Source organism: Pelobates fuscus, chromosome 12 (genome assembly GCF_036172605.1).
Source record: "Pelobates fuscus isolate aPelFus1 chromosome 12, aPelFus1.pri, whole genome shotgun sequence".
NCBI classification, from domain to species: Eukaryota; Metazoa; Chordata; class Amphibia; order Anura; family Pelobatidae; genus Pelobates; species Pelobates fuscus.
In genome coordinates, this window is record NC_086328.1 from 80,977,238 (window position 1) to 81,003,368 (window position 26,131).

A 26,131-nucleotide genomic window follows, 5' to 3' on the forward strand; every position below is an offset into this window, starting at 1 on the left:
AGAGTACAGAATATTTGATAGAGTCCTAACCTCAACATCTGAGGAAAGGGATTTAGGGGTGATTATTTCTGATGACTTAAAGGTAGGCAGACAATGTAATAGAGCAGCAGGAAATGCTAGCAGAATGCTTGGTTGTATAGGGAGAGGTATTAGCAGTAGAAAGAGGGAAGTGCTCATGCCATTGTACAGAACACTGGTGAGACCTCACTTGGAGTACTGTACACAGTACTGGAGACCCTATCTTCAGAAGGATATTGATACCTTAGAGAGAGTTCAAAGAAGGGCTACTAAACTGGTTCATGGATTGCAGGATAAAACTTACCAGGAAAGGTTAAAGGATCTTAACATGTATAGCTTGGAGGAAAGACGAGATAGGGGGGATATGATAGAAACATTTAAATACATAAAGGGAATCAACACAGTAAAGGAGGAGACTATATTTAAAAGAAGAAAAACTACCACAACCAGAGGACATAGTCTAAAATTAGAGGGACAAAGGTTTAAAAATAATATCAGGAAGTATTATTTTACTGAGAGGGTAGTGGATGCATGGAATAGCCTTCCAGCCGAAGTGGTAGAGGTTAACACAGTAAAGGAGTTTAAGCATGCGTGGGATAGGCATAAGGCTATCCTAACTATAAGATAAGGCCAGGGATTAATGAAAGTATTTAGAAAACTGGGCAGACTAGATGGGCCGAATGGTTCTTATCTGCCGTCACATTCTATGTTTCTATGTTTCTATGTTTCTAGAAATGAACTATGAGTATTTCATATTTTCATTCAGTTGCCACCACTACGGGACAATGGCCTCAATTTTATATATTGGATACAATTTTTCAAATGATTTAGCTACAAAAAAATCACAGATATTTTAATGGTGACTTCTGTAGATAAATCCAAAAATATTAAATCACCTAGATGGCCACACCCTAAAATTAAAGCAGCAATTTTTGTCCATTTGAAATGTTGGGACGTATACTATTTGAAATATGATCCTCGTCCAATATAGAATCAAGGGATACCCAGTGCCCTATTTCAAGTGTTAACCTCCTTCTTCCAGTGGTCAAGTGTTGCCAAATACCTAGCCATACACCTCCAAAAGATTTTACATTTTTTACACTGATTTTAATATTATTGAATTGTCAAAAAAAATACAAGGGGATTTAAGTTGGGTTATGCTGTCTTCAAACTCAAATCTGTGTGTTTGTGATGTACAACATGCAACACCCACATAGGGGACTGTTCTGTAGATTAAGATAGCCTTTATTTAGGTGTTTTTTTTTTTTTCTAAATGGCTCTGACCATAAGTTAAATACAGCTTTAATGTTGTCACTAGTTTTTTGTTTTGTTTTTTTTCATTTTTTTCACAGAAACAGCAATTATGAAATTAATAAGCTCTAAGCTTAATGGCACCAATTGTAATTCCACTATAATTGTTATAATCATCCCTTTTAATCATCTCATATTTGCAGTTACAGTACCATAACCCAGCTAAACCTTATTATGTTATTGACAATTGCTAGTTTTTATAGTTTTTTTTGTAAATGCTTTATTTCAATATTTAGGTGTACATATGCTGTATAAAGAGAGTCAGTATAGAGTTTAAAGCATCTGGATTTATTCACAAAGAATCGTGAAGAATTGACAGGGGAAAATAAAAATGTAGACCAAAATAACAGAATAGGCAACATTCTTCAATTTTGTTTTGACCTAAAAGTTGAATTGAAGTCTAACAATTCCAAGTTTAATGAAAATAGACTAAATATTTGTGCAATTGTATTAATACAATCCAGGGTTTTCTCTTGCTACACATAGTTTGAGGCTATTTTGTTTATAAACAAAATAAAGGTTGTAGTTATGAAAACAATATAATGAGGTGAATATACATAGCAAGTCTCTTATGTAGAGAATCTTGGTGGGATTGTGATCCACACCTTGACGATGAGTATTTACAGCAAGTTTATTATGTAGAGGATCAAGGTGAATGGTGATCCTCACCTTGATGGTAAATTGATAATAACTGGAAACACAGTCTTAAATAAGGTTCAGCCTGCATCAGGGCCGGCCTGTCTAGAGGACCAGCTAGGGCCATTGTCCCCAAGCGACACTTTAGCAGGGGGCCTGGGCTGCCTCTGATACATTTATGTATATGCAGCAGAGGTGGCTATCTAGACGACCACCTAAATCACCTTAGGGCAGACTGACCAGGCACGGGGCCCCTCCGCTCAGTCTACCCGGGGAGAGCCTCTGGTCTGCTGCTCTGCCGAGTGCAGAGATGCAGACTATGTTATGGAGGTCTCGTGATCTCACAGAGTGTTGCTGTGGGTTACCCAGGTAATCTATTGCAAGCATCCTAAAAAAGTATACTTTGTAACAGATTTCAAGAGAAAGTTCCTAGGTTGCACCCTGCCAGCTGTCAATCAGATAGACGGGAGAGGACTCGAACTTGTTCAAAGAAGTTGTGAGGCTTCTCAAAGAGAAGAAGCTTTGGATTACCTGGGAGATCCATTAATGATGAACTCCCAGGATGGAGCAGCTCTGCTGTGAGTAGACCCCCTTTCCACTGGATTAGAGGTAAATAACAGCATTATTTTACTAGAAAAGGAAGGGTTGTGGCAAATCTAAAATCCTTAACAACATACCAGCATTATTTATTATTGCATCATCTACCCCTTCATGTTCAAAGTATTTAGAAAAAGTATCAAACTGTGGGATTGCAAATGCTTCAATATTGTAAGCAGCTCAACATGACGATAATTATAAAAAAAAAAATGGATTGAAATTTACCCCTTAACAATTAGTTTAAATAAAACATTCTAACATGTTACCATCAAAATAGAGATTTTTATCCTCCATATCACATTGCTTTTTAAATTCATATAATAAAATGCAATCAAACTGGATTAGACTAAAACTAGTAAGCCTAATTTTCTAGTAATTAAATAGAATGGAAGATTACAAAATATAACATATTTATGATGTAAGTGTCCCTTATAACTTTAAATCCTTGTTCCACACTGACTGCTTTAAGCGGAACCTTTCTGCCTTCCTCTTGTTTCCCCGGGGAATGTTTGATCATCCGTCCCCTTCTTACTCTAGTTTTGGTGGCAAAAGCTCTCTGGAACTCAGCATTCAGATGCAAAGCAAGCTAGCAGCACCTCGTGGGAAGGTCACTGAGGTTTTTCTAAAGTTTAAAGTTGCACCCCTTGGCAAGCGGAGTGAGGTACGCTGTAAAAGTGCGTTGTCTATAAAAGTGTATATGTCCTTGGACATTAATTGTGTCAATGCCGTTAGTTAAAAGATATGTTGTATATAAGCCAACGTTTGTATAAAAGTACTGTAGTCCAAATTTCTGTATATAGCTTGTATTCCTCAGATGATTAATAATGTAAAATCCATGTATGCAGATATCTGAACTCCACATTTGTAATCCTGTTTGTAATATTGTTTTGTAACCCTTTTGGTGAAACTCTGTAAACAAATGTATTTGTATGTCCTATTACAGTTTTCACAGTGCTTATGGTGCTTTCAGTTTCACAGGGTGCTCAAGATGTTTAACCCCTTCAGGATGGAGTCAATAGTGCACGTTCTGATCAAAACAAAATGTAAACAAAAACTGGCATTTGCGCTATATGTCTGTTCAACCGTAATTCACCTCTTTCATATTGTATGCACCCACACTTATTATATATCATTTTGTTCAGGAGAAACAGGGCTTTCAATTTATATCAAATATTTATATATGAAAAATAATTTATTATGAATAAATTAAAAAAAACTGAGAAATTTTAAATGTAAAAAAAAATTGTAGTTCCGCCTCACATTTTAGCTATAAATGTCATAATACTGTTAGCTTTTACTGCAAAAAAAGCACATATTTGGATTCAGCAAAGTCTCACGAGTACAACAGTAGCCCCCATTAACAGTTGTTACGGTGTTTTGGAAAGTTAAAGGGTCAAATATAGCACATTCGTTTTCAGTTTTTTCACATTGAAATTTGCCAGATCAGTAATGTTACCTGTAAGACCGTGTGGTAGCCCAGGAATGAGATTTACCTCCATAATTGCATACCATTTGCAAACGTAGGCTACCCAAGGTATTGCAAGTGGGGTATGTCCAGTCTTTTGTAGTAGCCACTTAGTCACAAACACTGGCCAAAGTTAACGTTCATATTTGTTTTTGTGTGAAAAAAGCAAAAAACTAATATTTGGCCAGTGTTTGTAACTAAGTGGCTACTAAAAATGACTGTACATACCCCATTTGCAATACCTTGGGTTGTCTACTTTTGCAAATGGTATGTCATCATGGGGGTAATTCTTATTCCTGGGCTACCATACGGTCTCAAAAGGCAACATAACCAATCTGGCAAATTTTAATGTGAAAAAAATGAAATGCAAGCCTTATATTTGACTCTCTAACTTTCCAAAACACAAAACCTGTACATGAGGGGTACGGTTTTACTCAGGAGACTTTGCTGAACACAAAAATGAGTGTTTCAAAATGGTAACTTGTATTACAACAATAATATCGCCGTTCATGTGTGAAAAATGCAAAAAAACTTTGCTTTTACTAAACATATCATTGTTGTAATACAAGTTACCATTTTGAAACACTAATGTTTGTGTTCAGCGAAGTCTCCGAGTATAACATTACCCCCCATGTACAGGTTTTATGGTGTCTTGGAAAGTTACAGGGTTAAATATAGTGCTTGCAATTCAAATTCTCTGCACTTTTTGCCTGGGTTGTCAGGCATGTCAATCAAATTTTAACTAACTAATCACATAATTATGTTAAAATATGACTTAAATATACACGTAGAATTTTAATATATATACATATATATGTATTTAAAGTCTACGTGTACACTTATGTAGTTATTTATGTGATTATATATATTTATCTGTATATATATATTTGCGGTTATTTGTATTTTATATATAGATAGATATAGAATGTCATTCTAAGTGTTACATATATATGTGTGTGTGTGTGTGTGTGTGTGTATATATATATATATATTAACAACATACAGCAGTTAGAATGAAATTACATATGTACCGTATATACTCGAGTATAAGACGAGTTTTTCAGCACATTTTTTGTGCTGAAAAACCCCAACTCGTCTTATACTCGAGCCACTGTCTGTATTATGGCAATTTACATTGCCATAATACAGACAGGGGGCTGTGGGGGCTGCAGAGCGTTTACTTACCTCTCCTGCAGCTCCTGTCAGCTCCCTCCTCCTCCGCGCCGGTCCGTTCAGCACCTCTGTCAGCTCCCAGTGTAAGTCTCGCGAGAGCCGCGGGGTCATAGTGCGGCTCTCTCGAGACTTACAGTGTGAGCTGACAGAGGTGCTGAATGGACCGGCGCGGAGGAGAAGGGAGCTGACAGGAGCTCAATGAGAGGTAAGTGCTCTCTGACAGCGCCCCTCCCCACTGAACTACCAATGCCACTCGACCACCTGGGAAGGAGAGCCCCCCTCCCTGCCATGTATCAAGCAGGGAGGGGGGACGAAAAAAAATATTAATAATAATAAAATAAATAAAATAATAAAATAAAATAAAAAATAATAATACCGTATATACTCGAGTATAAGCCAAGTTTTTTAGCACATTTTTTGTGCTAAAAAAACCCAACTCGGCTTATACTCGAGTCAATAGTCTGTATTATGGCAATTTGCATTGCCATAATACAGACTAGGGAAGGGGGGGCTGGCAGAGCTGTAACTTACCTGTCCTGCAGCTCCTGTCAGCTCTCTCCTTCTCCGCGCCGTCCGTTCAGCACCTCGGTCAGCTCCCAGTGTAAATCTCGCGAGAGCCACGGCTCTCGCGAGACTTACAGTGGGAGCTGACAGAGGGAGCTGCACGGACGGCGCGGAGGAGGAGAGAGCTGACAGGAGCTGCAGGACAGGTAAGTTACAGCTCTGCCAGCCCCCCTTTTCCCCCACTGAACTACCAATGCTGGACCACCAGGGAAGGAGAGCCCCCCTCCCTGCCATATATCAAGCAGGGAGGGGGGACGAAAAAATAATAATTAGTAATAATAAAAAAATATAATAATTCAATAATAAATAATAATTAATAATTAAATTAAATAAATAAAAATAATAATAAAACAAAAATTAAAATAATGAAAAAAATTGCCCACCCCCCACCAAGGCTCTGCACCACACACACACACACACACACACTGCATTCATACACACACACTGCATTCATACACACACACACTGCACTCATCCACACGCTCCATTCATACACACACTGCATTCATACACACACTGCATTCATACACACACTGCACTCATACACACACGCTGAATTCATACACACGCTGCACTCATACACACATGCTGCACTCATACACACACGCTGCACTCATACACACACGCTGCACTCATACACACACGCTGCACTCATACACACACGCTGCACTCATACACACACGCTGCACTCATACACACACGCTGCACTCATACACACACGCTGCACTCATACACACACGCTGCACTCATACACACACGCTGCACTCATACACACACACTGCACTCATACACACACACTGCATTCATACACACACACACTGCACTCATACACACACACTGCATTCATTATACACACACTGTAAATAAATATTCAATTAATATATTTTATTTAGGATCTAATTTTATTTAGAAATTTACCGGTAGCTCACCCTAGTCTTATACTCGAGTCAATAAGTTTTCCCAGTTTTTTGGGGTAAAATTAGGGGCCTCGGCTTATATTCGGGTCGGCTTATACTCGAGTATATACGGTAATTAAAAAAAAATGAATATAACAAAAAACAATTAATATTAAAATAATAATAAAAAAATAATAAAAATGCCCACCCCCCACCAAGGCTCTGCATCACACTCTGCATCACACACACACACTACATTCATACACACACTACATTCATACACACACTGCATTCATACACACACTGCACTCATACACACACACACACTGCACTCATATACACACACACACTGCACTCATACACACACTGCATACACACACCCTGCATTCATACACACACACTGCACTCATACACACACACTGCACTCATACACACACACTGCACTCATACACACACACTGCACTCATACACACACACTGCACTCATACACACACACTGCACTCACACACACACACTGCATTCATACACACACACTGCATTCACACACACACACACTGCATTCACACACACACACACTGCATTCACACACACACACTGCCCTCATACACACACACTGCATTCACACACACACTGTAAATAAATATTCAATTAATGTAATTTTTTTAGGATCTAATTTTATTTAGAAATTTACCAGTAGCTGCTGCATTTCCCACCCTAGTCTTATACTCGAGTCAATACGTTTTCCCAGTTTTTTGGGGTAAAATTAGGGGCCTCGGCTTATATTCGAGTCTATACGGTATATATAATTTTTTTTAAATATTTTATTTATTTAATTATTTTATTTATTATTGTAATTTTACGTGTAGATATAAATATAAAATATATATATATATATATATAACGTCATTCTAAGTGTATTTTAATACTAATATATACTTATTTTAACATTAAAATACACTACGTATGACGTTACATATATATAAGATGTATATATATTATATTTATAATATATATTTTATATTTATATATAAATACATTTAATTTATTTTAAAACGTGCTTAATCAATTTTTAATTTTTTTAATTTTTTTTTACTCTTCCCACCAGCAGGGGGTCTGTCTGACAGCTCAGACAGTCCCCCTGCTGGCAGATCCACAGCCAGCTTTGAGAGCGATCACATGGCCCCCAGGGGCCTCATTTGCCGTGGGAGGACTGCCTGGGCTGTCAGGCAGAAAACTTTGTAGAAGGTGCTGACGCCTCAATTCCCAACTTTTCAATCTGATGGTTAAAGCGGCACTGTCATGCCGAATCCGTTTTTTTTTTTTAACCCGCCTCCACTACATCCAATCGACCCCCTAGTCACCCCCAAATGCCCCTAAGCCCCCCACATAATCTATTTTTTATTCTTTATCTTCTGCCCCGATCTATATTCAGGGCGCCGCCATCTTTGTGTGGGTAGGTGAAGTCCCTGTGGGACACATCATCTACCCACACTACACAGACTGTAAGATTCCCGCACATGCCCAGTGAAACACCTGGACATGCGAACGGGAATTTCATCTATTCATTCATTCATCAGACAGACGAATGAATGAATAGAAAAAAATCAGACGAACAAACTAACACTGAGTATCAGTGTTCGTTTGTTCGTTCAGTTTATTACAAGGAGGGAGCTACCGGCGTGCAGCTCCCTCCTTGTAATATGTAACCATAGAAGCGGCAGGGAGCAGTGCTCCCCACCACTTCCTAAGCCCTCCAGGTCCCCCCCTCACTCTATGGGGGTCAATTTGACCCCCATAATAGCACAAGGGAGATTAAAATCTCCCCAATGCCCCTACTCGCTATACTGCAAGTAGGGGCATGTCCACTAAACAGTGAGCAGCCTGTGGCTGCTCACTGTAAAAAAAAAATGGTAATAAGGGGGGGGGGGGGTACCTACTGTCCTCCCCCCTGGCCCCCACCCCTGCGCGGGTGGGGGCCAAGCGTGGGAAAGTTCTTTGGAATCTTCCCACGCTTGTAAAATGACACAGAGCACTGTGATTGGATGGCTTGAAAACCATCCAATCACAGTGATCTGTCATTTTACACAGCGTGGGAAAGTTCTTTAGAATTTTCCCACGCTGTGTAAAATGACACAGAGCACTCTGATTGGCTTAAACCAACCAATCAGTGTGTTCTAAGCCTAATTGCAGGGCGGGGCAAGGCTTTATAAGCCTTGATCCGCCCTGCGGAGCTCAGTACGCGGCGTGCCCTCCATGGGTGAACATGGATTAATTTTTTTTGCGCTCTTTTTTTTTTTGTTTGTTTTTTTAAAGTGCGACGGGTATGATGGATTTTTATTTGCCCTTTTGGGGGGCTGAAGAAAGAAGAATTTAGAAAAAAGAAGACGTCAAATGGTAAGTTAAATTTTTTTTTTTTTTACAGGTTAGTTATTGTCATGGCCATTACCAGTAATTCCTGTCTCTTCCGGGTTGACGGACTGTAGCCACACCCCCTCTCATTACGCTACTTAATGCGACCGCGCCAGACAACAGACGCTGGATTAATGAACAGCGTACCGCGGAATTAAACCGGCTGCCACTCTTCTCTACAACTTACCTGTGTACCGAACCGGACTTGTACTCGACTGACCTCCTTCTCCTTCCCTTGATCACGGCTAGTACTTTGACTCCTCTCGACCTTTCTCCAACGGAACCTCCCCGGAGGGGACTCTGGGACCAACTTCAACCTCTGGAAGCTAAGTTACCGTACTTGTGTTATACGAACTTTTCCCACAGACTTCTTAGCACTCAAGCTTCAGCCTGCTCTCACGTTCTCCTATCGTTATTGGAGTAATTCCTACTCATTAACCCTTCAGTCTCCAGCTGATACGTTTTCTACCAATTAAGCTAAAACAAATCTCTGCATGTTAAACTCCATTACTTTTCCTTTATTGAATTATTGCTGCAATTCAATTGTATACGATAGTCTAAGAATCCACTCACCAATACTGAAGCATTTAAAGATACAGTACCTATGTTTTCTTCAATCAAAATATTAAGTATAAAATCAGCTTTAGAAACCTGGCGACATCTTCTAGAAGGAACACAAACTCCTATAATAGTTTATACTGACCATAAAAACCTTGAATATCTTCACTCCAACAAAACTCTCTCTGCTAGGCAAGTAAGATGGAACCTCTTCTTCTCCCGGTTTAATTTTCAAATTGTTTTTAGACCTGGGGCTAGGAACAAAAAGGCGGCTGCCCTTTCCAGAATTCACCAAGAACCTGAATTGGAACCCTCACATGCAGTCATCGGAATTGCCACATCCCTTATAGATGACATAAAAGGCCTTCATCCAGATGCTCTTGAACTTCCTAAATCAACTAAGTTATCGCTGAAAGACGGTCTCTATTATTTTAATGATAGAATTTACATTCCTCCCCCATTTAGAAATAAAATATTTGAATTCATTCATGACTCTCCTCTGGCAGGTCATCCCGGTATAAAAAAGACCCTCGAATTATCCAAAAGATATTATTGGTGGCCGCGCCAGGACATCACCATCGAATCCTACGTGAAAACCTGTTCAACCTGCCAAAGATCCAAATCTGACCATCATCAACCCTTTCGTCAGTTGCTGAATCTACCGGTTCCAGAAAGACCTTGGCAATCCATTTCCATGGACTTCCTGGTGGAACTTCTCAACACCATTCTACCATTTTAGTAGTAGTGGACCGATTCACAAAGATGTCCCATTTCATTCCTTTGAAGAAATTACCCTCATCATCAGAACTTTCAAAAACATTTCTCGATAATATTGTGAAACTTCATGGACTCCCAGATGAAATCATATCGGACCGCGGAACCCAGTTTACCTCCAAATTCTGGAATGCATTATGGGCTTCTCTTCGTATTCAACGTAAACTATCTTCCGCTTATCATCCTCAAACCAACGGGCAAACTGAAAGAGTTAACCAATACCTAGAACAATATTTACGTTGCTATTGTTCCCACCTACAGGATGATTGGATGACGTGGTTACCCATGGCCGAATTTGCATACAACAACTCAGTTCATACAAGTAGCAAAATGACTCCCTTCTTCTCCAATTATGGATTTCATCCCTCCTCATTTCCTTCTCAAATAATTCCTTCATCTAACCCCGCTGTTTCGGATCAAATCTCTCATATGTCCTCCTTATTTCGACAGTTACATGAAAATCTTGAAGTGGCATCCTCTAACCAGAAGAAGTTTTTTGATGCTAAGAGACAACCTTCCCCCACTTATAAAATTGGCGATCTTGTCTGGCTCTCCTCAAAAAACATCTCCACCAACCGTCCTTCAAAGAAACTGAGTTCCCTGTTTCTTGGTCCTTTTCAAATATTGTCTATCATAAACCCTAACGTTGTGAAATTGAAGCTTCCACCTACTTTTAAACTTCACCCCGTCTTTCATGTATCCTTGCTCAAGCCCCATCATCCTGACCCTTTTCAAAGAGATGTAATCACTTCTCCTGATCCTATCTTGGTACATGGTAATGAAGAATACGAGGTCCAAAAAATTCTTGATTCAAGGATCCATCGTGGCTCTCTACAGTACATCATTAGATGGAAGGGTTATGGAGTTGATGAAGATTCATGGGAAGATTCCTCTGTGATTCATGCCGATAAGCTGCTTACTGTCAGGATCGGGACAGGGATCCAACACGCAGAGTACAAAGTGTAGTAGGTACGTATACCGGACCTGAGAATGGCCGGACTTAACGTAAGGAGTAAGTAGAGAATGGTCAGAGACAAGCCGAGGTCGAGGGAACGAGAAGACAGGTAAGCGAGAGACAAGCCGGGTCAAAGGATAACAGAGATAAGCAGAGTAATACAAACAAGCCGGGTCAGAACCAAAGAGACAATAGACATACAAGAGCACTGAGTGACTAGACTGGCTAGAACCACGACAGGGCAATGAGCAAATGCGGGAAGCTCTATTAAATACCCCGGTTCTAGGAGGTAATCACACCCCCGACGAGTCCTGGTTCGTGTTCAGGGTTTGAGTGACAGGTCGAGTAGGCTTGGCGTCATGACGTCGGCTACTGAGCGTCACGTCATAAAAGGGCGTGGATCCCTCGCGGCCGGCGTGTAACCGACCGGAGGAACCGCGAGGAACGGAGGAAACAGCCCTTCTGAACGGGAAAACGTCTAAGTCTCTCCTCTTATCAGAGGTAGAGACTACAGGTACCCTGACACTTACAGCGTTCCACAAACGTTATCCATCCAAACCACGTGGATAGCACCCGGTGGGTGCTCTTTACAGGGGGGTACTGTCATGGCCGTTACCAGTAATTCCTGTCTCTTCTGGGTTGACGGACTGTAGCCACACCCCCTCTCTGACGCGGTCTCATTACGCTACATAATGCGACCGCGCCAGACAACAGACGCTGGATTAATGAACAGCGTACCGCGGAATTAAACCGGCTGCCACTCTTCTCTACAACTTCCCTGTGTACTGAACCGGACTTGTACTCGACTGACCTCCTTCTCCTTCCCTCGATCACGGCTAGTACTTTGACTCCTCTCGACCTTTCTCCAACGGAACCTACCCGGAGGGGACTCTGGGACCAACTTCCACCTCTGGAAGCTAAGTTACCGTACTTGTGTTATACGAACTTTTCCCACAGACTTCTTAGCACTCAAGCTTCAGCCTGCTCTCACGTTCTCCTATCGTTATTGGAGTAATTCCTACTCATTAACCCTTCAGTCTCCAGCTGATACGTTTTCTACCAATTAAGCTAAAACAAATCTCTGCAGGTTAAACTCCATTACTTTTCCTTTATTGAATTATTGCTGCAATTCAATTGTATACGATAGTCTAAGAATCCACTCACCAATACTGAAGCATTTAAAGATACAGTACCTATGTTTTCTTCAATCAAAATATTAAAGACACAGTACCAGTGAATTTTCTAGTGAACTGTCATCTCTTTATTTTCCTCAATAATTTCACATTCACATCTATTTAGACTGAAATCTGCAGTAGGTGCAGTAGGTCCCCCCCTTATTGTTTTATTAGGGCCCCCACCCACCGCTCAGGGGTGGGGGGCCAGGGGGGAGGACAGTAGGTCCCCCCCCCTTATTGTTTTATTAGGGCCCCCACCCACCGCTCAGGGGTGGGGGCCAGGGGGGGAGGACAGTAGGTCCCCCCCTTATTGTTTTATTAGGGCCCCCACCCACCGCGCAGGGGTGGGGGCTGGGGGGGAGGACAATAGGTCCCCCCCCTTATTGTTTTATTAGGGCCCCCACCCACCGCGCAGGGGTGGGGGCCAGGGCGGAGGACAGTAGGTTCCCCCCCTTATTGTTTTATTAGGGCCCCCACCCACCGCGCAGGGGTGGGGGCCAGGGGGGAGGACAGCAGGTCCCCCCCCCTTATTGTTTTATTAGGGCCCCCACCCACCGCGCAGGGGTGGGGGCCAGGGGAGAGGACAGTAGGTCCCCCCCATCTTTAACCCCCGCGCAGGGGGGGGGGTTTAATTAGGTTTTGTTTTTTTTTTACAGTGAGCAGCCACAGGCTGCTCACTGCTTACTAGACATACCCCTACTCGCGGTATAGCGAGTAGGGGCATATTATTTACTAATACTAAGTAATCTTTACTTAGTATTAGTACATTTGTCTGAAAGACCAATTTAGGTCTTTCAGCCTTTTAGTAGATAGCTCCCTGATACCGTGGGAATTAGGGAGTTATCTACTAAGCGGCTGCAAGATGCAGCCGCGGCAATGAATAGGATCGGAGTTTCATTCACTAGAATGAAATTCCGATACGATCAAAGTACCGAATTGCATCTTAACACCAATGGAGAAACAGTGCTCATTCTGTTAGGATGCAATTCGGCAGTTTTGCTGGCGTTCTGTCTAAGTGACAGGACGTTCTGCAATACTGACAGGAAGCATTGTGGGAACAGGGAGGAAAGCTAGGGATCATGGGAAAATTAATCTGACCAGCGGAAATGAAGCACACTTTGCTCCTCCGCTGGTCTGAGCTGGTCAAGCAGAGAAATCCTCCATAAGACAAAGAGTCCCTACTTTGTCTTATGATTTTAAAGAAAACTAAAGAAGACAGAAAGAAAAGAAGAACAGATCCTGAGAGAGGGGTAGAAGAGGAAGAGATCGAGGAAAGGTAAGTTCGGCATGACAGTGCCGCTTTAACACCCATCATGAAAACCATCAAGGGTTTAGTCGGGAAAACTACTTGAATTTATGCTAAAGTTTCTCTCAATTCAAATAATTGCCATGAAGGGGTCGTACTTGTATGGGAACGTACTAGACCTATTTATGATTTGATTATCCAATCTATTTTATTATTATTATTCAATTTTACTTCCTCCTTGCCATCCAACTTGTACGTGCTGAGTGCAATTGTTGTACCAACATAAGCCCCACAGGTCCTTACTTACCCCCCATGTCGTGGCCCAGTTAAAAAAAAACAAAATACTAGGAACAGGGCTTTTAACAAGCTGATAACAGCTTATTGAGCAGTTCCACTCATGAGATTTAATGAGTGGAATTGCTAATGCGGCTGAAAAGCATATCCTATAAATCTCTGTTGGTCAGGAAAAAAATAATCACCTGATTGGTGAAGAGTCTTTCTAGTCTGGAGGGGTCTGCCTGGTGCCACTTTCAGTATATTAGCAAAAGCAGCAACATTTGAAGTTTAGTTTCTTTCTTTTTTATTTAACTATTTTTTTTGCATATATATTTAATGTGTTTTCTTGTAGTATTCTGTAAAAAATGGGTTACTTTAGTCTTATTATCCCTCTAACTACGAGCAATGTAGGCTAAATAACTCATCTATTAATAAATCATATTTTAAGTAATTTTATGGGATTTTTTTACAGAGCAGCAAAGAAAGAGGATGTAGATTCTAAAGTCTTTTGCAGGCCATATTAAAAAGCGATTCGTGCAATGATAATAGTTCATCAGTAAGTCGCCTGTTTTTGTCTGTGAAATCTATCTTTATACTATAAGTTTTTACTTTGCTACTATAATATTTATTTAAAAAGTGTTAAGCATAAAAATATCCTTTTGTGACCATGCTGCATACCATGGGTTTTGTTTAATAAAAAAGATAAGGTCAAGTTTGGTTTGTAAAGTCGTTGTGGGTGTCAGCTTTAAATATCATGTCTGCAGTCTTGGGAGCCCCGTTGACCCATTAAAGCAGTAAGTTGCTGTTTGCTTAAGATAGATCCTGGGAACGGGACATCCTCCACTGGTCCAAAGGGGGGGTAGCATTATGCTCTATCCATACAGCCAACCATAGCGCAAGGAGAGCAGCCGCCTCTCCCCAGCCCTGGCAGAGAGTCACAAGTGAACTATCCTCAGAGTCTCAGAGGTTCCCTCTGCACAAACAGTGCGCGGTTCCAAACTTGCGATGATATCAGCAAGCAGACTGTTACCAAACGCTCCAAATGTAGGAGCTTGGCAGTTAGGCTCTTCCCCCCCATAATATATAAATAAATATTCAGTTCAACAAGCTTTATTAGTGTCTTCAGTTCAAATTACAGCAGGATGGTCAAGATATAACGTAATAGACACGCAGGTCTCATGGAAACACATATACCAGTAACATAAAGCTTAGGATAAACAAGTGACATTGACATGAAGTCCGATATAAAGCTTTTGTCAAGACAAGCATGAAATGTCGTCATGTGGCCTAATTGGCTTGAGTTTCGTCTGCTTTTAAGTTTAAAACGACTTCATTCAGTACAGACATTTCGGAACGTGTCCTGAACTGTGTATAATAACAAGTAACTTTAAATTTAACAGGTAATCATAGTAATGGAGACATGCAGTTCCCAGTGAATATTGTACGGATAACAATTGGGACGCGATGTGCATTATAAAGGAATGGTGCGAGAGTATGTTTAACCCGTCAGAGTAGGCACATGGGTGACCAAGGTGTGGCGTAAGTATTAGGTAGTCTGATAGTTCGAATGTTATATCAGCCTGTAGGGTATTTCGGGTTCGGTCAATCCGCCTATGGTTCGCTTTTCCAATAAGGCGGTTGTGATAGTCAGGTCATATTTAGTGGTCATTTGCTGTGTGGGGTTGTTCCATGTTCGTGTTTTGTGAAACCGTGGCTGAGGTGTGTGTCTCTAATCTGATGAGTGAATGCAAGTGTGTGAAGCAACCGTTAGTAATCTCGGGTTGTATCGAGCTACTTCTGTTTTTCGATTAAGTCACGGAGCTCTGTCCGAGTACTGAAAGGCATGTTGAGTGAGAGATAGAAGGGGGAGATACAGAGGTGGGGGGGGGGGGCAGTAAGATGAGACAGCGGTTTGAAGAGAGGGAGAGCTGGGGTGGGGTGGGTGGGTGGGTGGGGGTTCCACTGCCCGTGCCCATGGCATCGCGTGGATCGTAGCTTGGCTCAATCTCCATTCGGAGGTGGGTGCGGGGTTCCTCGGGTCCGCAGACGAACGTCCCTGTCTGAGCTTTGGTCTGCCACATAAAGCAGCCACGGGCGCCATCTCTCCATATTCTTATCCTCGAGACCCAGAAGGGTGGCCTGTATTGATTCTGCTCTATAGATCTCCTCTACTCGTTCCGTCCATTGCGTTATTGTAGGAATATTCGTCTGTTTCCAGTATAGTGGAATCAGCGCTTTGGCCGCGTTTAGTAGGTGTCTACGAATGCTTCTCCTATATGCCCCTATGGGGTCTGGTGTGGAATGTAGGAGGGCCGCCTCCGCGGTTAGGATTTCATCCGTTCCCAAGATTTCCCTTATTTTCCGTTGTACTTCTTCCCAAAATGGTTTAATGAGTGGGCAGTCCCACCATATGTGTAGTGGCGAGCCTCGGTCATCCTCGCATCTCCAGCATGTGTCCGGTATAGTTGGGAATATCCTGTGTAGGCTATCAGGCGTTCTGTACCAAAATGAGAGAAGTTTATAGTTGGTTTCTTGATATTGGGAACTTGACGAACATTTATGGTGCAGTATGAGGATCTTATCCCATTGTGCCGTGGTGAAGGATGTATCAAACATGCGTTCCCAGCGTCTGCGGAACTGGTCATTGTTGGTGAGGTGTCCTACTAGCATGTGTTGGTACAACAGTGAAATCGACTTATCTAGGGTGGATTTGGTGTCGCAGAGTGTTTCGAACCATGTTAAGTCCCGATGTAGCGTTTCCTTGCTCGGGAGCGTCTGATAGTACGATCTGAGCTGCATGTAACGGAAGGTTTGGAGGCTGGTGGGCTGGTTGCCCTCTAATAGTTCCCTCAGGGGGATTATGCCTGCGTTGTTCAGTACTCTGTGTATGGGGAATGATTCTCCCTCTCCCAGGAAGGACAGAGCCGTTGTCGGCAGACCCCCTCCTATCAGAGGATTATGTTGGATCTGAGTCATCGGGCTCGGCGTTGGAGACACATGCGGTGCTCTCCTGATGGTATCCCACGTTTTCAGTGTCTGTGCTACAGTGGAGGTCGGTTCCAGAGTCGCTCTTGGCAACCTCCTTGAGTTCCAGATGGATGTCAGGAAGGAGGGGCCTATGTGGGCCTTGTCTAGGTCGACCCATTGTTTGTGTGCCGGTTGGGAATGCCACTCCAGTACACGTTGGAGGACTGTCGCATGATGGTATTTGCGGAGGTCAGGGAGCGCCAGCCCCCCCCCCGCGTTCGGGGCAAGCATAAGGTCTCTTGTCGGAGCCGTGCCTGTTTCCCGTTCCAAACGAACTTCCCCATCGCAGATCGGAGTGATGTAAAATACGCAGTCGGTAGGGCTTGCGGGATTGTCTGGTATAGGTATAGTAGCCTCGGTAAAATATTCATCTTTAATATTGCAATCCGCCCGAACCATGATATGTGGGGGTATGCCCATGCTTTCAGATCCTTTTGTATTCGTTGCATCAGCGGTACATAGTTCGTCCGGTACATGTCGCCTTAGTCTCTGGTCAGTGTTATGCCTAGGTATCGCATGCGGTTCGTGCACCATCGGAATGGGAACTGTTGTTTCAACGCGTTTACCTGGGTAGGCGGTGTGTTAATGTTGAGTACTTCGCATTTGTTCATGTTCAGTTTGAATCCTGAGACCTCCCCGTAGGCTGTGAGCATGGCAACTAGGCGGGGCATCGTCGCTTCCGGTTCTGTGATAAAAAATAGGAGGTCATCTGCGTATGCAGCTACCTTGTGTTCTGTAACGCCGTTTTTGAAGCCCGGGACGTCGTCTGAGTTGCGCACTGCCTCTAGGAACGGTTCAAGAGCTAGGGCAAAGAGCATGGGAGAGAGTGGACATCCCTGTCTCGTCCCGTTATGAATCTGGAAGGATTCGGTGAGTGCCCCGTTCACTTTCACCTTCGCGTTGGGGCAGCGGTATAGCGCATCGATCCATTTCAGCATCTTTTCTCCAAAGCCCATTACTCGAAGTGTGGTCATAAGGAACGTCCAGTCGACCCGGTCGAACGCCTTCTCCGCATCCGTGGACAATAGTAGGAGTTTGTCGTTCGACCTCGTCGCCAGGTGGTGGATGGACTGTACTCTAAGGGTGCTGTCCCTTGCTTCCCTTCCTGGGATGAACCCCGTCTGGTCTGCGTGGACCAGTGTTGGGAGTATACCCCCAATCCTGGTGGACAGGATTTTGGTAAAAAGCTTCACATCTACATTTAGCAGTGAGATTGGTCTGTAGCTGCTGCATTGTTCGGGGTCCTTCCCCGGTTTCGGGAGGACTGTTATAGTCGCTGCCAGGGACTCGTGATGAAACTGGGCACCGTTTATCAGGGCGTTGAACGCGTTGGTGAGGTTCGGGAGCAATATGGATCGGAATTTCTTATAGTAGTCTAAAGTGAAGCCATCTGGGCCTGGTGCACGTCCCGTCTTGGCAGCCTTAATCGCTCCCGCCACTTCTGCTTCTGTGATCGGTGCGTCTAACATCTCTGCCTCCCCTTGCTGCAGCCGTGTCCCCACGTGCGACGCGATGTAGTCCTTTATTTTGTCTAATCTGTGTGCTATTGCATCCGGGAGTGTCGGTCCAGGGGTGTTGTACAGCGAGGCGTAGAATGAGCAAAATTCGGAGGCTATTTTATCCGGGAATTGCGTGGTTGTGCCGTCTGGTAGTCGTAGTTTATGGACCTGGGTCACGCACTGGGGTCCCTTTAGCATTTTGGCCAGCAGCCTCCCCCCTTGTTGGCGTGTTGGTAAAAGAAGGTGTCACGATCCCGGGGAACCCAACACGCTAACACACACACAGACACACACACAGAAAGTGTGCTGTACCGGTCCTTAGAGTGGCCGGGCTAAGCACACAAAGAATAGTCAGGAGACAAGCCGAGTAAGGGGAACCAGAAAACAGAATAACGAGAAACAAGCCGAGGTCAAAGGGTAGGAGAAAGTCACAAAGTCAGTATAACAAGCCAGAGAGTACGTAACCAGAAATCACACGTTCAGAATCAATACTATAAAGCAAAGACCACAACAGGGCACAGATAGACAGGAAAGGTAAGTATTTAAATCCTAGCCTGAATCCTGATTGGCTAACCACCAATCAGTATTAACAAACACACGTGGAGGATATCTATACCCCCCACTGTGTTTGTTGCACTGTAGCTTTAACGCCGGGTCACGTGCGTGACCCCGGCGCTTAGATAATAGTGCCGGCTCCCAGCGTGCAGCGTTAGACATGCTGCCGCTGGGAGGAGGAGAGGACGACGCGAGCGGCGTGTCAGGAGGAGAGGACGCCGCTCGCTTAACGGTAAGGGGAGAGGGGACCGCGGGCGGCGACGGACCGAGGGTGAGTGCTGCGAGAGGATTGCAGCCTCCCCTCACCGCTGCCCGCGGAGCCCTGACAGAAGGCCTTCGAGCGTTGTAAGGAACCGTAATAACGATTAGTTATGTGGGTATGTAGTGATCTTCGGGCTTCGAGGAGTTCCTTATATGTCTCTTCAAGGTGGGAGCGTTTGTGTTGTAGTTCGAGGGCATTTATGCGTGTAAGTAATTCCGTCACATGTGCTCGAGATTCCCTTTTCTTTTTGGAGGCCAAGTGCATCAACGTGCCTCTGAGTACACTTTTGTGAGCTTCCCATATAGTCGTCGCGGGCAGTTCGTCTGTGGCGTTTAATGTAAAATAGGATGTAAGTTCTTCAGCGATCTGTTCCTTCACCGCAGGGTCTAAAAGCAGAGAGTCCTGCAGCCTCCACGCCCATGTGGACGGGCGCACTCTGGGGGGGAGTCCAATTGGAGGGTCACAGGTCCATGGTCCGACCAGCTTGCTGAATCAATGTCTACTTTTTGGATGGCGTCGAGGTGTTCCTGCTGGAGAAAGATATAGTCAATCCTCACGTAGCGCTTATGTATCACGGAGTAGTGGGTATATTCCCTGTCTGCTGGGTGCATTGCGCGCCAGCAGTCCACCAGTCTGAGGTTCTTAAGTGATGTCTGTATACTACGGAGGGCTCCAAATGTGTATCTACGATCCTGGATATCCCCCTTAAGGAATAAGTACCTGCCGTTAGGATCGGCCATTCGTTCCGTTTCCCTGAACTGCAGTTTAGCGTGGATGAGGACCGCCACGCCTGCCCTACGAGCAGTCGGGTGATAGCTATGGGCCGTGTTGGGATAGTGTTTGCTTTTCAGCTGTGGAGCATGTCCTTCTCTGAAGTGCGTTTCCTGTAGGAAAGCGACCGAAATATGTCTAGAGGCTAGTTCTCGAAGTAATTGCGATCTGCGCTCTGGTATATTTAGGCCTCTGCGGTTCATGGGCGTAACTCGTAGAGGATCAGGAATGTAAGCCATGCGTGTCGTGCGCGAGTAGCGAGTTGTGGTCTTCTATTGCTTGTGCGCCTTTCCAGGCAAAGCCTGCTGCCGAGTAGTACCCCGTGCGAGTTCCGTGGACACTGTGGCAATGGTGGGGGGGGGGGGGGAGGTAGGTGCGGGTTGGCTGGATAAGAATCACAGGAAGGATAGAGTAGGGAATAGAGATGTGATAAAGTCGGAGTGTGAAGAGATCCCTGACTGCACGAACGTGCAGGCGGGGGTGGGGGGGCAGGGGGGGGGTAAGAAAGTGGAGATGAGTTATTCGTCCCTATAAAGAGACGGTTACGGCACCAAAAGATAGGTGTCGAAATTCCCTCCTGGGAGGGTTGGTTCGCGTGACCACGGCAGCAGTTGGCAGTCGGGCCTGTCGGGGGATGTCCAACGGCCGCCAACTACCAACTCCCCGTGGATTGAGTTTGTTCACGCGAACTTGTTGGGGGTAAGTGGTTGTGTCCTTATTTGTAAATACCCAATCAGGGTGTGTTGTCTAGATATCGTTTTAAAGTCAGGAGTCCGAGATTACCTAACAGGTGTGCCACCACCATGTGAATGTGTGGATGTTTAATGCCCATGTAAGTGTAGTCAGTGGGCCCTATCTAGGGTCGTCAGAGATTATCATTATCGCCATTATTCGTTGTAAGTCTGGGGGGTAACGTGTGGGGGCGGAGAGTGGTATGTCAGTCCGTGAAGTCCCCCAGTATTTCTCCCCTCCCGGGTTAACATGGGGCGGGGGGCCGCGGAATAAAGTTGGGGCTCGTTACACCCTCTGGGGGTTGAGTGGTGATTGTCCGGAGGGTTGGGTAGCTTAGTGCGTCTAATCAAACTAGTGGTCAGGGGCGTCATATGCATGTTCGGTCTGGGGTTAGCGGCCAAGGCTAACAGCTGTTTCGGGTGGAGTTTAGGTCTAGGGTCAGGAGCAAGGGCAGGGCGAGATCCCGGTGTGCCGCGGATGTCATGTCGTCCAGAGGGTATTGGGCAGAGTCAGGGGGGGAGGTGGGTGCATTACCATTCATCGCAATAGAGGAGCTGACGTGTCTGGTGTCTTGGCAACCTGTACAAAAAGCATATCATATACCGTATAACATTTCCTCTCCACATGGACAGCACAACATAACAGACACAAAATGAGAGGAGCATGGATCCTCTCCTACATTCCCCATGTCCCCTATTCTACGCATGTGCCTCCCCTTTATCCCATCACTGTGTAACTTTTTTAACTTTTGCTTTTTTTTTTTTTTAATTACATTTATTTATATATATATATTTTTATTTATTTATTTATTTATTTATTTTTAAGTATGCGTAGAACCCCCTCTGGGCTCGTTGGGTTTGGGGCAGGATCGCTGACGTTAACCCCCGGCTACTCCCCTTATGTCTATGGTCCTACTATATCAAGCGTTTAGTGGAGGGGTCCCAGGCCCTATCCTCTCCCAACGTCCCTTTTAAGAGTTGTCAATCTAAGAACTTGGTTTCTTGTAGCCCTCTGGACTCATGGCAACCCCCATGTACATTTATTCTATCTTGAGCGTCCCGCCCTCCCATCTGTACCCCCCCAGTCACATAACGTATTGTTTATATAATGTTCACCTTCCCCCCCCCAAACCTGGTGGCAGGAGTCCTCCTACTCGTGGGGTCTCCGTCAGCAAGGCTGTGTAGCACCGGACCGGTTTCCTGCGCTGTCCCAGGGGAGGAATGGCTGTAGGGTAAATCAGACGGACCGGCCCAAGGATAATCAGCCCTAGTGGGCTTCCCATGCAGCTATCACAAGCTTTCCCCCCTCCCAATAGTAGTCCTGAGTCGGTGCCACCCCCTTGGGCCGTAAGCCGTGAGCAGGTGATACAGTGCGGGATTGGATGTGGACAGGTAGGCTGTGCAAATCAGGGGCCATCGGATCTGTTCCCCGTAGTCAACAAGGTATTACATCCCTCCCAATCCCCACCCCAGAGCATGAAGGGCACAAGGTGCGTGGTCACCCCAACAACTCCGGTGTGCTGGACGCCTTGGACCTGGAAGCGGTGAGAAGTGGGAAAACGCCGTGGGTAACTATTCGTGGTTCAGACCACCGACAGTCGAGCTGTGTCATAGTGTCGGGGTCGATGTCATCGGGGGACGACTATTCCTCCGGGTTAGCTGGGTGTGGGGGCACCTCGTGCATCCGGTTCTCTCTAGGGCCCCTCCGCGCATATCGTGGTTGTCTTTGGGGCCTGGGTTCCCGGTCCAGCGGCTCCAGTATCCAGTCTGGTACCGCTATGGGCGGGAGGTCTAGCCTTTGGAGGAAGCGCGGTATTTCGTCTGGCCAGCGTGCGGTGACTCATTCATTTTGGTGTCTCACTTGGATGCTAAACGGGAAGCCCCATTTGTATGGGATATTGCGTTCCCTCAGCGCTGTGGTAACTGAGAGCGCGTCTAGCTTCTAATGTGGCAGGGGAGAGGTCATGGTATAGGGAGACTTCTGCCTCCTGATAACGCCAAGAGGGTCTGGTCCTGGCCCGCTGCATGATGCGTTCTTTAAGGGGAAATGAGTGCAAACAGCAGATAATGTCTCTGGGGTCCCCATCTCTTATTCTAGGTCTTAGGGCCCTGTGTGCCCGCTCAAAACGTATGTCTGGTGGCGCTGATGTCCCCAGGATTTGGAGGAAGAGTGCAGTAAGCAGCTCCTCCACGTTCTCCACCCCCTCACTCTCCGGTACCCCTCTTACCCGGATATTTGAGCGGCGGCTCCGGTTATCCAAGTCTTCCACTTGTCTGCGCAGTGTTAGTAGCATGTTACCCTGTCTTGTCAGGGCTGTGTCTGCTGCTGAAGATTGGTGCTGTGCTGCTTGGGCCTGTGCCTCTAAGGCCTGGATGCGGCCTCCTTGCTCCTCCAGGTCTGTGCGCAGTGCTGTGACCGCGGATGTGAGGGAAGCTGTGAGGGTGGCTGTCTGGGACTGCATGTCAGCCTTTGTCACCATGTTAGCTGCCAGTCTCTTGAGTTCAGCTCCGATATCAGCCAGTGTGAGCTGCTCAGATTCCGAGCTGGGTGAAGCTGGGGAAACGGGCGCCATCTTGGAGCCATGTGCCTCGCGGCTCGGTCCCTGCGGGGTTTGGAGGAACCCGTCCATCGGTCCCACAGACGGCGTCGGCGGTGCTGCCCTGGGGGTCTGCTGGCTCTCCGGCTTCTTTGTGCGGCCCATTGAGGTATGCTGTCGGGCTAAGTGTGGCTTATGGTAGCTAGGTGGCGAGGAGCTCGGGACTCACACGTCCATGCCGGTCGGACTGCAGGCCACGCCCCCTATATAAATAAATATTATATATATAATATCCAACAAGGTAGCAGCACTCACGGAGTATAAAAAAAATCTAATCTTTATTATTTCATGTTAAAAATAAGATTTTATTTTTAACATGAAATAATAAAGATTAGATTTTTTTATACTCCGTGAGTGCTGCTACCTCGTTGGATATTTTGGATAACCAAGCCCTGGCTTAGCACCCGGCTCATAAGGTGGATAATAGCGTGAGTGCAAGAACTTTTCATATATATATAAATAATCGACCGATTATCGGTCTGGCCGATATTCAGCATTTTCGGCAGTATCGGTCAATAAAGATACCGATATTGCCGGTCAGGACAGCTGGGCCCATGACAAGCCGGGCGGTCCTGGGGGGCCCACAATGCTCTTACTTACCTTCCCTGCAGCTCCCTTCAGCTCCCCTGTCTAAATCTCGCAAGTCCCGTGGCCGTCAGAGCTTTGCCACGGGTTACCATTTATCCAATTAAAATGTGTAACCAGGATACACCACTGACTTCCAGTTGTATCGAATCGTGTGTTCTCGGAGTAGGGAGGTGAGCGGTTGCAGGACTTCCTCCAGGATAATGTACTGCCAGAGATGTCATTATAAAATGAGAGGTTTATGCGTTCAAATGCAAACTGGGAAGTCCCTTTATTAGCAGCCATCGTGGATGACCTATCCCTCATATTTTGGAAGCATATGGCCAGGTCTGTTGTAGCTGTGTCAGGGGCTTTCTTAGACTTGGGGTTGCTGAAAACACTTTCTAGGGCGACAGACTTCGACTGTTTAGGTGTCAGGAGTGCTGCCAGTAAGCTGCTTACCAGGTGCCTACCAGGTGTCCTCTGGGATGCCCGTTATCTTGAGGTTCTTTTGTCGCCTTATGTCCTTCAGATTTGCTAATCTTTGGTTGGTCATAGCCTGCTGCTGTTGTAGGTTTTGCACGCAGCCTCCAAATTGGCAATTCTCCGTGTTTGGCTGTCTGAGGACGTTTCCAGGGTACTCAGTCTGCCCACAAGGCCAGAGAGGTCTGTGCGAAGGGAGGCCACATCGGTTTGTATATTCTTTTGCAGGTTGGAATTTTTTTTAAAGTTTCTTATTTCCATAGATAGAAAAAGAGATCTGTAGGATATTGGCTGAAAGTATGACCTAAATCATACTAATTATTGAAGGTAGAAAGAGGAAATCGCACATCCCTCAATGATATCTATAAATGGCTATATGGTAGATACTAAATGAACCCCTTAAACATTGCTTAACAAAAAGTTCTGAATTTCTGATTTGCCAAAAGGAATTAAATTCTGATGTTCACAAATCGTGTTTGCTTGATACGAAAGAAAACAGAGCTTACCAGTAATTAGCTGAGGCTTGCTTGCTTCTCCCTGTTGGCGCTGTATTATCTGGGAAGATGTGACAGGTAATGGTAATTATACTGACATGGCCTAAGAACAAAATTTGATGTTCCAAAATGCAGCAATGATGGCTATTTAGCATTTAGAATTCAATAATGGAGGCATTTATAGTTAGGTTTAAAATAGTTTCTTTTTTTTTTTTTGGCTTTTCATAAGTAATTTTTTTCCTGCAGTTTGTAATGTTTAATCTGTTTTAGTAAGAGATGCAATTTTAAATTTTATAAGCAAGGGCATTTGGATATTTAGCTTTTTATGTTGTAGAGGGGACAAATCACTTTTAGAGTGGCCCATGGATAACGCACATACATAAATATTGCATGTAAGAACATTTCAAAGATTTGCAATTTAACTTTTTTTTTTTTTTGAGATTTTGCTACATTGGTCACATAAACCAACATGTTTGCCAGACCATAAAAATGAAAGGCTTCACAATGCAAACAGCAGAGCACACTAAAGCTGTTTATCATCACACTGGTTTTAAAAAAAGATTGTGGAAAACCATTTTGGTTTCATAGTTTATTAAAATACGTAGTATAACTTCAAAAACTCAATTCATAGCTTGTTCAAAGTAGGTGTAGGCTCCTAAATCTTGAGTTATTTCCATGTTGATGTATGATAAGTAAAGAAAATAAGGTGCAAAGTGGTGCTTCAATCTAGAGCAGGGGTAGGCAACTTATGGCACGAGTGCAATGCACGGCACTCAAGGTGTCTTTGCACGTCACTCAAGGCTGCTAGAGCCAAATAGGCTCTGGCCTATCAGGAGTCCCAGTGAAATTCAGATATCTGCTTACACAAAAAGGTGGTGAAGGACAATCCGCAATTTATGCATTGGAGCACGTAGAGGAAGTGATCTCAGATCACTTCATCCCAGCACTTGTGAATAGGAATCCACACTGTAGTAGAGCAGCCCACAGCTGCAGTTGCAGCTCCTGTCCTTGATGTGTACATGGCCAGCCTGATCCACTGGAACCCAGGGAAGCCACCCACACTGGTAGGTATACACAGAAATGCACAATAACCCT

The 26,131-nt window shown here is 44.7% G+C and overlaps 1 protein-coding gene across 1 annotated transcript in view; it reads left to right on the forward strand.

The window, feature by feature from the left end:
* The first annotated feature begins 3,174 nt into the window (after nt 1-3,174).
* Nucleotides 3,175-26,131, forward strand: part of GAL (galanin and GMAP prepropeptide) — a 113,787-nt gene continuing 90,830 nt past the window's right edge. The window contains exon 1 of the mRNA XM_063437671.1: nt 3,175-3,223. The gene's annotated coding sequence lies outside the window, so the exon portion shown is untranslated. The remainder of the gene's footprint in view (nt 3,224-26,131) is intronic.